Source organism: Mesoplodon mirus (genome assembly GCF_964341445.2).
Source record: "Mesoplodon mirus genome assembly, chromosome: 2".
Lineage (NCBI taxonomy): Eukaryota > Metazoa > Chordata > Mammalia > Artiodactyla > Ziphiidae > Mesoplodon > Mesoplodon mirus.
The window spans coordinates 179,045,520-179,059,124 of record NC_138977.1 but is presented as its reverse complement, the minus strand read 5'-3'; positions in this window follow the sequence as shown (position 1 = coordinate 179,059,124).

Here is a 13,605-nt window from a genome sequence, read left to right as displayed (position 1 = left end):
CCCCCAGGCCACGCCTACCTCTTGGGGGAGGACAGCAGGAGGAGGGTGGGATTCCAGGGGCTGGGGCTGCACAGCAGGGTGTCACAGAGAGAGGGCGCTCACAGGTGGGAGCGGGAGGCTGAGTGGGGACGCGACTGCTGGCAGAAGTGCCACAGTGAGCAGAAAGCGGGTTATGAACGCCCACCACTCTCCCGATCTCCTGTCCTTCTCAGGTGCCTTGCAATGGCCAAACCTACCTGGAAGCCAGAGGTAGGGGGGCTTGAGAGATGTGGTTCCCTCTGACAGAGCAGAGCAGGGAAGGGTTACGGAGCCCACATGCGTCGTTCCTCTACACCACCCCCACCTGCCACTGTTGCCAGTAGACAGTGTGGGTCCTCTCCACTCCTACTACTGGCCAGGAGGTCAGCCCTCCCACTTCACCTGTGGATGTCCTTGCTCTTTAATTTTCTCACCCCACCCCAGGGGCTGCTCATGGAGAAATGTCCTATGCCCTGGGTGGGCAGTGGTGCCAGCTGTCTGCCTGGCCAGTCTCCATAGCTCTCCTGGACCAGCCCGAGCCACCCTTCTGCTCAGCCTGGCCTAGGAGTTTATAGGTGATCACACCCATTCCCCCCACCATCCCACTCGCCATGCCAGGGAGATCCGAAGATGTCCAGTGTGCCTTGTGGTACTCGGAGCCCTCGCCCACAGCTCTGCACTGACTCACTGTCTGTTCTTCACGCTTTGCTGGCGTGGCTGGAGTTGGGAAAAGCTTTCCAGGTCCCTCACCCACAGGGGAGTACTAGGGGCATAGGAAGGGAGAGGGCTGAAAGCTGCCCTGGGGTGACGTAGAAGGCCTGGGCATTTGCACAGTGAGGGGGCTAGGGAGGCAGGTGTATGATGTTTGATGTTAGATCAGTGGGCCCTCAGCAGACATGTAACCACACTTGTTGAGGGACTGTGATCAACCAGCATCATGACACTGTCCACAGACCCCCAATGCCGACTTTACATACATGTTCCCTGAGCCCCAGAATTCCTGTCCTTTGCAGAGAAGTCGTGAAAGTCCTTGTAAGAAAAGCCCCTGGGCCCTGCATTTCTGTTGTCTGGTGGTAGCACCCAGCATCTGGGGAGGGAGGCAGATATTCCTGCCCTCCAGCATGACCTAGCAGGCAGCACAGTAATGCCATTCCCATCCTGTCCACTCTTGGGGATCAATTTCCTCAACCTGGGGCTGGCCAGGGCTATCTGGTTACCCAGAGACTCCTGGGAAACTCCCTGGAGCCGTTGCCAGGGAAATATTAAATGTCTCAGTGAATGTGTTCCTGTAGGCCCCTGGCCAGCAGCTCACCTGGACCCTCCCTCACCTGGATCCTGCTGGGTTCTAGGCAAACCCTCTCAGGATAGGGCCCTTCCTTCTTCCTGTGGCCTGAGGGAGGGACCATAAAAGCAGAAACAGAAAATCCTTGCTTTTCTGCTGCCTTACATCGTATAGCAGCAGGTGTAGCTCTGCCCTTTTACCTGCCCTGGGCTTAGAAGTGCCATCCATTCCCTCCCTCTCCAACCAAGTGCACGCGTGCCCATCGGGAGCCAGCCAATTGACCAGTGGTCCTGTTAATGTCTCTGTGGCCAGCCTCTCTCTCTGTTGCTCTCTCCACCCTTACTCCCCTTCTGGGGTGCTCCCACTGAGTTCTCTCCTATGCAGCCTATGCTAGCCAAAGGGGGGCAGGCAGGGGGAGAGTCATGGGGCAGAGTCTACATAACACTGTGGCACTGTATTCTGTGGCAGGCTCCTGGGCTGGACACCACTTGGTGCTCACACTCCTGGCCTAGGGTCCTGACCCAGGCACTTAGAGCTGTCCCCTATGCTATTCCTACTGGTCCATGTGTGTCGTTTCAGCGAGTCCAGCCTGGTGGTCTTCAACTTCATACCCATCCAAGTGCCATGCATTCATCAAACAACTACAGCAGTGTGCCATGCCCTGGGCTGGCATCCATCACAGAGGCTGTCCCGGGTGAGCTTGCTATGTAATAGTCACCCCTCAGAAAGTGGCCTCTTCCTCCCGCCCTTAGCTGGAGGCTTCTGTTGAGGGGCTCAGGGCCAGTTAATAGGTGTGAGAGAGGACTTAGAAAACAAAAAGTCAAGGAAAACATGAGTAAGGCCAAAAGAATAAACTTTTAAGCGGAGAACTGATGACACACCCTAGAGGGGCATGTTGGTGTAAAAAAACCCATGAAGTGGGTGGTCTTGTATTTCACATACCTTGGGCACACTCAGCAGCCCATCAAAAGCAAGAATTTGCTACTGGACTTAAAAAATGAAATGTAGGGCTTCCCTGGTGGCGCAGTGGTTGAGAGTCCGCCTGCCGATGCAGGGGACGTGGGTTCGTGCCCCGGTCTGGGAGGATCCCACGTGCCGCGGAGCGGCTGGGCCCGTGAGCCATGGCTGCTGAGCCTGCGCGTCCGGAGCCTGTGCTCCGCAGCGGGAGAGGCCACAGCAGCGAGAGGCCCGCATACCGCAAAAAAAAAAAAAAAAAAAAAAAAAAAAAAAAAAAAAATGAAATTTAGAGTGAGCGACATGGTGAAGGCAGTTGAAAAATACAAACTTCCAGTTATAAAATAACTAATTCCTAAGATGTAGTGTTCAGCATAGTTGATAATACTGTATTGTATATTTGGAAGTCACTAAGAAACTAGATCTTAAAAGTTCTCATCACAAGAAAAAAGTTTCTGTAACTACGTGTGGTGATGGATGTTAACTAGATTTATTGTGGTAATCATTCTGCAATATATACAAATACTGAACTATGTCGTGTACTTGAGAATAATATAATGTTATGTGCCAATTGTATCTCAATTTTAAAAAAACATGAAATTCATTCCTTAGTGCCTTTGACATTTCCTAGTTGGCACACAGAGCACTCTAATTGGGGCACACAGAGAGACTCGATCTACCCTAGGAATTACTATATACTTTTTCTGACCTTTTGGTGATATGCTGGAACCGCAGGAGAGACAATTTTCTTCTTTAAAATATTCTAGGGCTTCCCTGGTGGCGCAGTGGTTGAGAGTCCGCCTGCCGATGCAGGGGACACGGGTTCGTGCCCCGGTCTGGGAGGATCCCACATGCCGCGGAGCGCCTAGGCCCGTGAGCCATGGCTGCTGAGCCTGCGCGTCCGGAGCCTGTGCTCGGCAACGGGAGAGGCCACAGCAGTGAGAGGCCCGCGTACTGCAAAAAAAAATAATTAATTAATTTAATTTAATTTAATTTAATATTCTAGCTGATCTTAGCCATGTTCCTTAGCAGTTTCCCATGAAGTGGAGCATTTGTCTGAGGGAGAGAGGAAGGGAGGAAGGTACCCACTTTGATTTATGACATCCTAGAGCAATTTCTTTTTTTTTTTTTTTAATGAATTTTATTTATTTATTTATTTGTGGTATGCAGGCCTCTTACTGTTGTGGCCTCTCCTGTTGCGGATCACAGGCTCTGGACGTGCAGGCCCAGCGGCCACGGCCCATGGGCCCAGCCGCTCCGCGGCATGTGGGATCTTCCCGGACCGGGGCATGAACCCGTGTCCCCTGCATCGGCAGGCAGACTCTCAACCACTGCGCCACCAGGGAGGCCCCCTAGAGCAATTTCTGACTGCTCAGAGAGCACAGGTATAGAAGATACATAGGGCAGAATGGAAATCTACATGAAACACAAAGATGTTCTTGGTGAAGAACAATTCTGGCATATAATGTGTGTCTGGGTCTGTTCCCAGTGACCCCCCACAAGCCCTCGTTTATCTGAGCATGGCATGAGTGGCACTGGGAGATTTCTGAACGAAAACCTTGCAGTGGAATTGGCTTTGTCTTTTGATGTGACTATAGGCATGTCAGCTTTGCCGGCAGAATCCCAAAGCTGTAAACACTGTGAATTCCCTCTCACACCAGCCCAGCGCTGTCCCTATCTGCCGCGAGGGTCTGGGAAGTGACAAAGAACATCTCTGAGACTTAGTTTCCGCACCCATAGATTGAGGTACTAAAACTGTATCATTCGTAAGAAAGTGCGTAGAGCACACTAGCGTGCCTCCCCGAGGGTCGCGGGGGCTGCCTTGCCTGGGGGGGTGCAAATTCTGTACAGCACTAATGTCTGCATCATCACCAGAGGACACTGGGGTCAGCCCGGCCTGCACCACCGTGTGGAACCACGTGACCTTGGCTGACTCTTGCCCTCTGAGCCTCCTTTCTTACCTATAAAATGGAGATCGCGAGCTTCCCTGGTGGCGCAGTGGTTGAGAGTCCGCCTGCCGATGCAGGGGACACGGGTTCATGCCCCGGTCCGCGAAGATCCCACATGCCGCGGAGCGGCTGGGCCCGTGAGCCACGGCCGCTGAGCCTATGCGTCCGGAGCCTGTGCTCCGCAACGGGAGAGGCCACAACAGTGAGAGGCCCTCGTACGGCAAAAAAAAAAAAAAAAAAAGAAGCACACATATGACTCCATCACAAATTTATTATTTAATATTTTAGTAACAGTATTTCACTGTAATTGGTTTCTTTTGTAATTCTGTGCATTTTATTTCATGCATTGGAAACATTCTGGGGAACTCCCTGGTGCTCCAGTGGTTAGGATTCGGTGCTTTCACTGCCATGGCCCGGGTTCATTCCCCAGTCCTGGAACTAAGATCCTGCAAGCCATGAGTCATGGCCAAAAATAAATTCTGGAAGAGGGCTCCTTTTAAGGCTGCACAGAACCCCAAAGGGGTCCCTGGCCCAGTGAAGTAGACGTGGAGTAGAAGATGAGGCGGGGGGGATTCAGAGACCAGGAGACGGGAGCCATAATTCCGGGGGTGGAAGTGGCCTCCCTTGGGTCACTCCCCCACAAGGGCTGCCTGGGAGTCTTAAGAACTAGCCATTCTGCTGGGAGACTTGCTCTGTGCCAGGCCCGGTTGTTTAGCTTTGCCTGGGTCCCCTGAGCCAGCCGGAGTCTGACAAGAACCTCCTGGCCTTGAGCCCCCATTATCCATCCCAACCCCTGAGCCCTGGCGCCTGGCTGCAGGGCCTGCCTTCCCCTTTCCTCCCTTAAACTGCGGTCCTTGCAGCCAGCAGAGCTGACGAACACTGTGAGGGTGCAGAGTCTGCAGGAAGCCTGGGCCACCCAGAGCCTCGGGGTGTGCCAGTTGCCCCAAGACGGAGTCTGAGCAGGTGAGCTGCACTCAGGGCAGCGCCTCACTGGAGAGACAGGAGCTGCCGGGCCTTCCAGGGAGGGCTGGACAGTGCATGGATCTGGAGACAGAGGCCAAGAGGTGGGAACCAGGTGCAGGGCTGACTTCCAGTGCCTGGGGCTCCCCCATCCCTTGCCATTTGACACAAAAGGGCTTCCACTCTTGGCATGGACATATATACGCTACCAAATGTAAAATGGATGGCTAGTGGGAAGCAGCCGCATAGCACAGGGAGATCAGCTCGGTGCTCTGTGACCACCTAGAGGGGTGGGAAAGGGAGGGTGGGAGGGAGATGCAAGAGAGAGGAGACATGTGGACATATGTATATGTATAGTTGATTCACTTTGTTATACAGCAGAAACGAACACACCACTGTAAAGCAATTATACTCCAATAAAGATGTTAAAAAAATAAAATAAAATTGGAGAATTTTAAACCTTGAAAAAGAAAGAGGCTCCCACTCACGCCCCATAGCATGGACCCTCCAGCCAGGCCTGCACCTTTGCTCTTTTCACTCCAAGAGGCTGTCATCTCCACCACGAGCCTCAGCCTTTTCCTGATCATCTAAAAGCTTCTCGGCATCCTAGTTCTAAGAGCAAAACCTTCACACCTTCTCCCACAGGACTGTGAAGGCTGTGATTTCACACCAGTGTGAAGGGCAGCTGCTCCCAACACCCTGCCCAGGAGTTCTTGCTCCAGGACTCGGCATCTGCAGCAGTGGGCAGGGGTGAGTAACAAGTGATGGGATTAAAGAGTGAGAGCTCACGGCCTCCTCCCACCACCCCCGCCCCTCCCCTGCCCCCATGAATCCCCGAGAACGGGCCAGGGCAAGGGAATTCCTAGACTTGTTTTGTAGTTTTTATTTGTGTGATCTAATCAATACCAGCACTTCCTTTAGAACTGAAATCATACTAAAAAAACAAAAAAATGAAATCTTACTGAAAGGCTTACACAAAAATAGTGCCCAGTCCAGTTGCTTCTACTACCCTGTTCTACTTCCTGGAAGCAACCATTTTCAACCCTCTAGTATTTTTATTTTTTTTGCTGTTATTTATCTCCATATTAATAAATAAAAGACTTACGCGCTGAATCTTGTTCAGAAGGATGGGGAAACATTACTTGGATTTTATAGAACCCTGAGCATAAAAACCTAAAGGTTTTTTAAGCACACCCATCCTCTCCCCGCCCCGACTCCCTCCTCAAGCCCCAGGTCTAATTAAAAAGCACCATCAGGGGCTTCCCTGGTGGCGCAGTGGTTGAGAATCTGCCTGCCAATGCAGGAGACACGGGTTCGAGCCCTGGTCTAGGAAGATCCCACATGCCACGGAGCAACTGGGCCCATGAGCCACAATTACTGAGCCTGCGCGTCTGGAGCCTGTGCTCTGCAACAAGAGAGGCCACGATAGTGAGAGGCCCATGCACCGCGATGAAGAATGGCCCCCGCTTGCCACAACTAGAGAAAGCCCTCGCACAGAAACAAAGACCCAACACAGCCATAAATAAATAAAATAAATTAATTAAAAAAAAAAAAGAAAGCACCATCAGAGCTTCAGACCCCTCCCCCAAACAGACAAGCCCTGAATTAGCGTTTCTTCGTGTTCAGTTTTCTGACCTTTAGACCTGTTGCACAGAAATGATGTTTCCCCTTGAGAAAGAATCCAGGCATGGGGATCCCTGAGTATATTGTTTTCAAACTCACGGAAGAAAGTTGAGCTGCATTTCTCTCCATCACAGGTTTTGCTACCCCTGCCTCTGGTTAGTGTCCCTGGAGAGGCCGGAATCCAGGGAGCCTGGGTGTGAGGCTTCGGATACCTCTGAGCCCCCTGGCATAGGCAAAGCTCCATCGTGGGTTCAGCACCTGCTGAGGACACAAAGACAGATGTTTGCAGGAGGTGGGGACAGGGCTAGGCCTTGAGGAGGCACTGGCACCAGGAGTGACACCAGGAGTGACAAAGCCTCCCCTTGGAACAGGGCCTCATGCGCCCCTGAGAAGGGTGGAGACACCCATCTGAGCACGTATGTGCCTCACCGAAGGCCACATCAGCAGGAGTATATCCCATCCAGGACAGCTCCCTGCCTCCCCCTCTGCCCTGCTCTTGCACCTGACCTCCCATCCTGTGCTCAGAGCTGGCTCCCAACCAGACCATGCACCAGTGCTGTTTGATTGGGGCTGACCTGAGAGAGGCCCAGGAAAGACTTCCTGCCTGTGCCCCTCCAGCTTTACAAGGTGAGGGACTGTGGCTGGAGCTCTGCAGGCCCTGACTGCACCCTGCCAGCCACTAGGACCTGCTCCCTGCCCATTTGCACAGAGCCCCAGGGGCAGGGACATTCTTCTTGGCCAGCTCTCGAGGGCCTACCCAGACGACCCTATTGCCACTTTTGATTTGAAATTTTTGGTACTTCAGATTCAAGAACACTGAAATATCAGGGTGGAAAGGGCTCAACCAGACCTGGGAGTAGGGTCAGCAGAATGGCAGTCAAAGGTGCCACTTCAGGCAAAGTCCTAGACTCTGCCTGATTCTTCTGGGAATTCTGGTGTGTAAATTACCTTTGAGAGTTGACCCAGACTCGAGGCAAGGAAGTTTAGTGTTCCTTCACTAGCAGTTCTTGGCTACAGGCTACACTGGAGGGACATAAACTCTCAAGCACTCCCAGCTCACTCCAGAGCCCCAGGGACGAGGAAACCCAGATGCCAGTCCTTAGAAGGGGTGGGTTCACAGGACTGGTGAATGCGGGCCACAGGACCTGGGCAGAGCACCAAAAATTTCTGCTACATTGAGCAAGTAATTGGAACGAAATTCTCCAAAAGACAACTGGTGCTCAGTGAAGCACAGGATCCTAGAGTGGGAAGGAGGGCCAGAGATCAGTACAGGTAGACTCCCAGCTTCTGCTCCACCCTCTCTGGAGGAGAGTCCCTTCCTCTCGAAGGTTTAACATTCCAGATTTGTCATCTTCTCTTGAGTCCACCAGAGTATCCTGTCCTCCAGCCTGTGTGGTCGAACTGAACCATAAGCTGCTGGAAGAGTCTTTGGCCAGTGTCTTCTCAGACGACTACCACGACCCAAGTACTCACCTCGCCAGCTTCCCTGCCCATCCACTCTAGTCGACTTTCAGGAAAGACATTATCTGGCATGCAGACTTCCTATAAATCTAGCCACTGCTCCCTTTCTCCATGCTAACAGGTTTTAGAACTGACCAGCAACAAGTGTAAAGGCTTCTAGAATTTGCTTTTCCTGTTTCCTATATAATGGGAAATTTGTCCCCCTTGTCTCCCTTGGCACCTCCCACCAAAGGCTCTGGAGGAAGGATTGTACCTGTTGTGTTCACCGAGGTCTCTCCTGGTGCCCAGAAAACAGGAGGAGGTGCAAAGTGCCTGTGTGTTGAGCAGAACTGATGTCACAGGGCGATTTTTGTAAAACAAAGTGAGAAGAATGAGCTTTGCCTCAGTCTCGATTCCCTGGAAAAGTCTGAGGCAAAAGTTTAGATGTTAACACGTCTCGGGGGGAGTGAATCCCAGGGAAGCAGGGGTGAGGCAGGCAAAGAGGGAGGGAAGGCATGACTGAGTTGGCCACAGCGCTGTGATTAGCACAGCAATCACTCAGCTGTGTAAGCCATCTTCCGAAGGGCTATAGGGACCACCACGACGCCAAAAAGTCTGCCTCGGAGTTGTGGGGAGAACTGACCCACAAACTCCCATCCCCTGGTTGCTGTGTTTACTGGGTGGCCTTGCCAGGAGTCCAGCCCTGCACTTGTGTGTGCTGCCCCCTGCGGCCCCAGCAGGCATTGGAAGAGCTGTATCCCAAGGCCATGGTGGTGCACCTTCCACACCGGCTACAGTTTGTAGGGTAATCCAGGCAGTAGGCAGGAGCCAGTGGCACTCCCCCCCTGCTGTCCTGTAGCCCGCAACTCTGCAGGCTGCCTGGAAGGCCAATAAGCATGCAGAGGTGCCAAGTGGGCCTTCAGCTGCTTGAGTCTCTCTGGGGACAAGCTTCAGGACAGGAGGAAGAGACAAGCAGCATGAATTGGGGGGAGGGGTGTGCTGCAGGCTCAGGTGGCTGGACAGGGGGGCACTAGGTAGACACAGCCTGTACCACAGGGCTGTGCCCAGCTCAGGAAGCTCACTCCAATGAGGACCCAAGCATTCCCTGTGCCTCAGGGATGTGGGTGTGTCAGGCTGCAGCCAACACTGACCAACACCTGCTATTAATATTTTGTTTGCTAGTCTCCCTCTCCTGGAGCTACAAGCTTACTAGGTTCATTGTCTACCTTCCAAGTTGTTGTAGGTGATGGTTTTGTCAAATGTACCCATGTAAAATAGCTTCCAAAATCATCTTCCTTGTCCCATTAATCAATGTCACAAAAGTCAGATTTTGTTAAGACACCCTCAGTCTTTCAGCATTAAATTTTTATCAAAGTATGCTAGATTATGTCAAAATCTGAATGACATAAAATAATGAAAGTTTATTTATTTACTTTTTTTTGATGTGGACCGTTTTAAAAGTCTTTATTGGGGCCTCCCTGGTGGCGCAGTGGTTGAGAGTTCGCCTGCCGATGCAGGGGATACGGGTTCGTGCCCCGGTCTGGGAGGATCCCATATGCCGCGGAGCGGCTGGGCCCGTGAGCCATGGCCGCTGGGCCTGCGCATCCGGAGCCTGTGCTCCGCAACGGGGGAGGCCACAACAGTGAGAGGCCCGCATACCGCAAAAAGAAAAAAAAAAAAAAAAAAAAGTCTTTATTAAATGTGTTACATATTGCTTCTGTCTTTTTTTTTTTTTTTTTGCAGTACGCGGGCCTCTCACTGTTGTGGCCTTTCCCATTGCAGAGCACAGGCTCCAGATGAACAGGTTCAGCAGCCATGGCTCACGGGCCCAGCCGCTCCGCGGCTTGTGGGATCTTCCCGGACTGGGGCACGAACCCGTATCCCCTGCATCGGCAGGCGGATTCTCAAGCACTGCACCACCAGGGGAGCCCCTGCTTCTGTCTTATATTTTGGTTTTTTGGCTGCGAGGCAGGTGGGATCTTAGCTTCCCGACCAGGGATTGAACCCACACCCCCGCACTGGAAGGCAAAGTCTTAACCACTGGACCTCCAGGGAAGTCCCTACGAAGGTTTATTTCTTGTTCATGCTGTATATCTATTGCCGGTTGCTAGGTCCTCTTGACTTTACACCTTCTCACTCTAGGATATAGGCTGATGGAGCAGTCATGATCTTGAATGTTGCCAGACTCAAAAGCAGAGGGATTGTTCTAGAGGGTGACAAATCAGCAATTAAATGTTCTGTCCCTGAAGTGACGTACATCTGCTCAAAGCAGATTGGCCAGAACTAGTCATGTAGTACCCCACCCAACCACAAGGTGGCCGGGAAGCGCAAACCACCAGGACCCCCGAAGGTGGAAAGCAGGAAATATTTGGTCAACAGCATAATTCAGCTTCAGATGAACTGTATAATTGAATGTACTCTGGGTCTGGGGAAGAGAGGCCCAATTTTACTCGAGTTGCAGCCCCTCATGAGCCCATTTCCAGACTTAAGAGGCCCCTGACCAGCTTTAACAGCACAAGCACATACTATGCACTTTTTCCTAGTCTTCCACTGAGGAACCTGTGGTGATTTTGCCAGGTAACTCTACCAGGTAAAGAGGAACCGCCCCCCCAAACTTTCAGTTACAACTGACCCTGAGATAAAACCAATTCCTTGATACGTAGACCACCAGCTTGCTCCACCACTCAGGGCTTTAAGAGCATCAGAGGATAACTGAAATTTTGGCTAGAGGCAACAGCAGGCCCTATGAAGCAGCAATCATCAGGGTCATTTCCCTAGTTTCTGAATGGGCAGATGGTCTGATTGCCATGGAACTGCTCCCTGACTTAAAGAGTAGGTCTATTGTAACAGGAGAAGCCAAGTAGAAGCCGCTGGAGCATCCCTCTTGGCCACAGAGGAAACATAAAGGAAGTTAACTCCTGCTTCCTAAGGCCTGAGGTGGTTGAGACTGTGTTTGCCTTGTCTCCTGCACTTGAGCGATTGCTACCAGCTGGCATGAAGGGTGTGTGCAGCTAGGGGAAGTGAATCGGTGAGAACCCAGCAGAGACTCAGATAAAAGGGGACAGGGCTGGTGGTATCCAAGGATGGCCAATAACTAGGGACCACATCCAGAGCATATTCAGAGTTCTTTGTGTGGAGGAAGTGAGACACCTGATCAAGGGCAGTGGAAGGAGAAGTAACTTCACAAAATAAAAAAATGTAGAGGAACAAGGGGAGGCAGTCTTCTTAGGAAATGAGTCTGTCCTTCTGTAACTGGAAAAGCACCTTATACAACCCAATGCATGACAACTCTTCATCAAAATACCTCAATTTTCCAATTTTTGTTCATCATGAATATATAAAACTTTTGAAATATAGAGGAAATAGTTACGTCTGCATTCATCTAGTTTATTAATTTAGTTACTCATGTTTTAAACCATATTTTAAAGTGATACTTCAATCTATAAATGTTTCTTTGTTCCATTCCACATTTTGTGAAACAACCCAGTGTCTTTATCACCCGAGAGCCTCCTGTTGAGTCATCCAACAGGTTTCTTGAAAAAGTCATTTCTTGAGAACAGAAAACCAAAAAGCCTGAGAATTCCAGCTCCCCACTTACTATCAAAAAGGTCTCAAGGAAATAAGTTTTCAGATGGTGCACTTATTGTAGGTGGAAATGGGGACCCACTTGAATACGCTATGGAGGTGTGAGACTGGTGTAACACCAAGGGAACACCCAAAGCACTGTCTACTAAAGGGTGGGAAAAGCAAATGACCCTGGGACTTGTGACATGGTCACAGCAGGTTAGGTTACGAACAAAGGATCTAAAAGGTTCCTTCGATTTAAAAAAAAGGAGGGGGAACTTCGATAGATTAAAGGAAGTATAAGTCATGTCAAGAGAATGCAGTGTGTGACTCAAACCAACATTTGGAGACAATCAGGGAAATTTTATCCGTGACTGGATATTAGATGTTTTTAAGAAATGATTATTTGCTTTAAAGATGAAGTAATGGAATGGTGTTTATGTTAAAAGAGTCTTTTTATTTTTGGCCGTGCCACGTGGCTTGTGGGAATCTTAGTTCCCTGACCAGGAATCGAACCCGGCCCTCGGCAGTGAAAGTGTGGAGTCCTAACCACTGGACCACCAGGGAATTCCTGAGTGCTTTACTTAAAGATACATAATATCTGGAATTTACTTTAAAATAACCCAGGAGCAGAGGTTGGGGAGGAGACAGAGAGGAAGTGTGTGTGTGTGTGTGTGTGTGTGTGTGTGTGTGTGTTGAAGGGGAAAGTAAAGAGGAAACAAGATTAGCCACAGTTGATAATTGGTTGCTGAATACTTGGGGGATAATTACACTATTCTCTTTGCTTTTAAGTATGACATCCTCCAGGGACTCCACTTTCTGGATCTCCTTCTGGTGCTTCCTGTTGGCCGAACCCAGCTGGAAGTTAGAGGGCCAGGGCACTTGTGATGCAGTGTATTTGGGTCTGCTTCCGAGAAACAGAGCAAGGTGAAGTGTCAGAGATCCATCTGGGGAGGCAAATTGAAGGATATTCAGCAAAATTCCGTTGGGTAGCATTTTAGAAGTTTATAACGATGTTGAAACCGTGCATGGAATGTAACCGCACTTCTTTATACAAGGCAGGACTTCCCTGGGAAAAGAGGAGATGAGGGATCAATAACACCTGACCGACCCAGAGACCTTGCAGGCTCAGGTGCTGAGTTCCAGTAATTCTCCCAGTTGACTGAGTCCTGGAGTCACTTGGCTCATGGTTCGAAGTCCTGAAAAGAATGAGTCCTTCCATTGGACAGCCAAGCCTGGGCTGGTGAAGAATAGAAATCCTGACTTCCAGGCCCACATGGCAGACACAAAATCACGTGCTCACCAAACTGATTTGTTTTTCTCCTGGGCACACAGTAAAGAAAGCTATGCTTTCCAAGCCCCTGGCATCAAGATGTCTAATTCTGGCCAACCAAATGTGGGTAGACGTGATGTGTGCCTTTTCCAGGGCTGGCCCTTAAACTTCTCATGCAACCCTCCATGTTCCCCCATTACACATCAGCTGGCCAGATGCAGGAGAAGAGTTCAAGAGCCCTGGGCACCATTGAGTCACTGGATGCAGAGAGCCTGCCTCCCTGTCTGCTTGCAGGAAAGTCACCCACCCGGACACCTCTGGCATGAATCAGAAAGAGACCTTTGCTGGGTTGAGACTGAGTTTTGGAGGTTGTTTTTACAGTGGCTAGCATACCCAGACTATCACAGCCACCAAAACTGCACACAGTTAGAGATAAGCAATTTTACAAAAGAAAACCAGGAAGCTATATATATATTTAAAAAGAGAGAAACGAAGTATTGGTCATGTCTTTTTTTTTTGTGGTACGCGGGCCTCTCACTGTT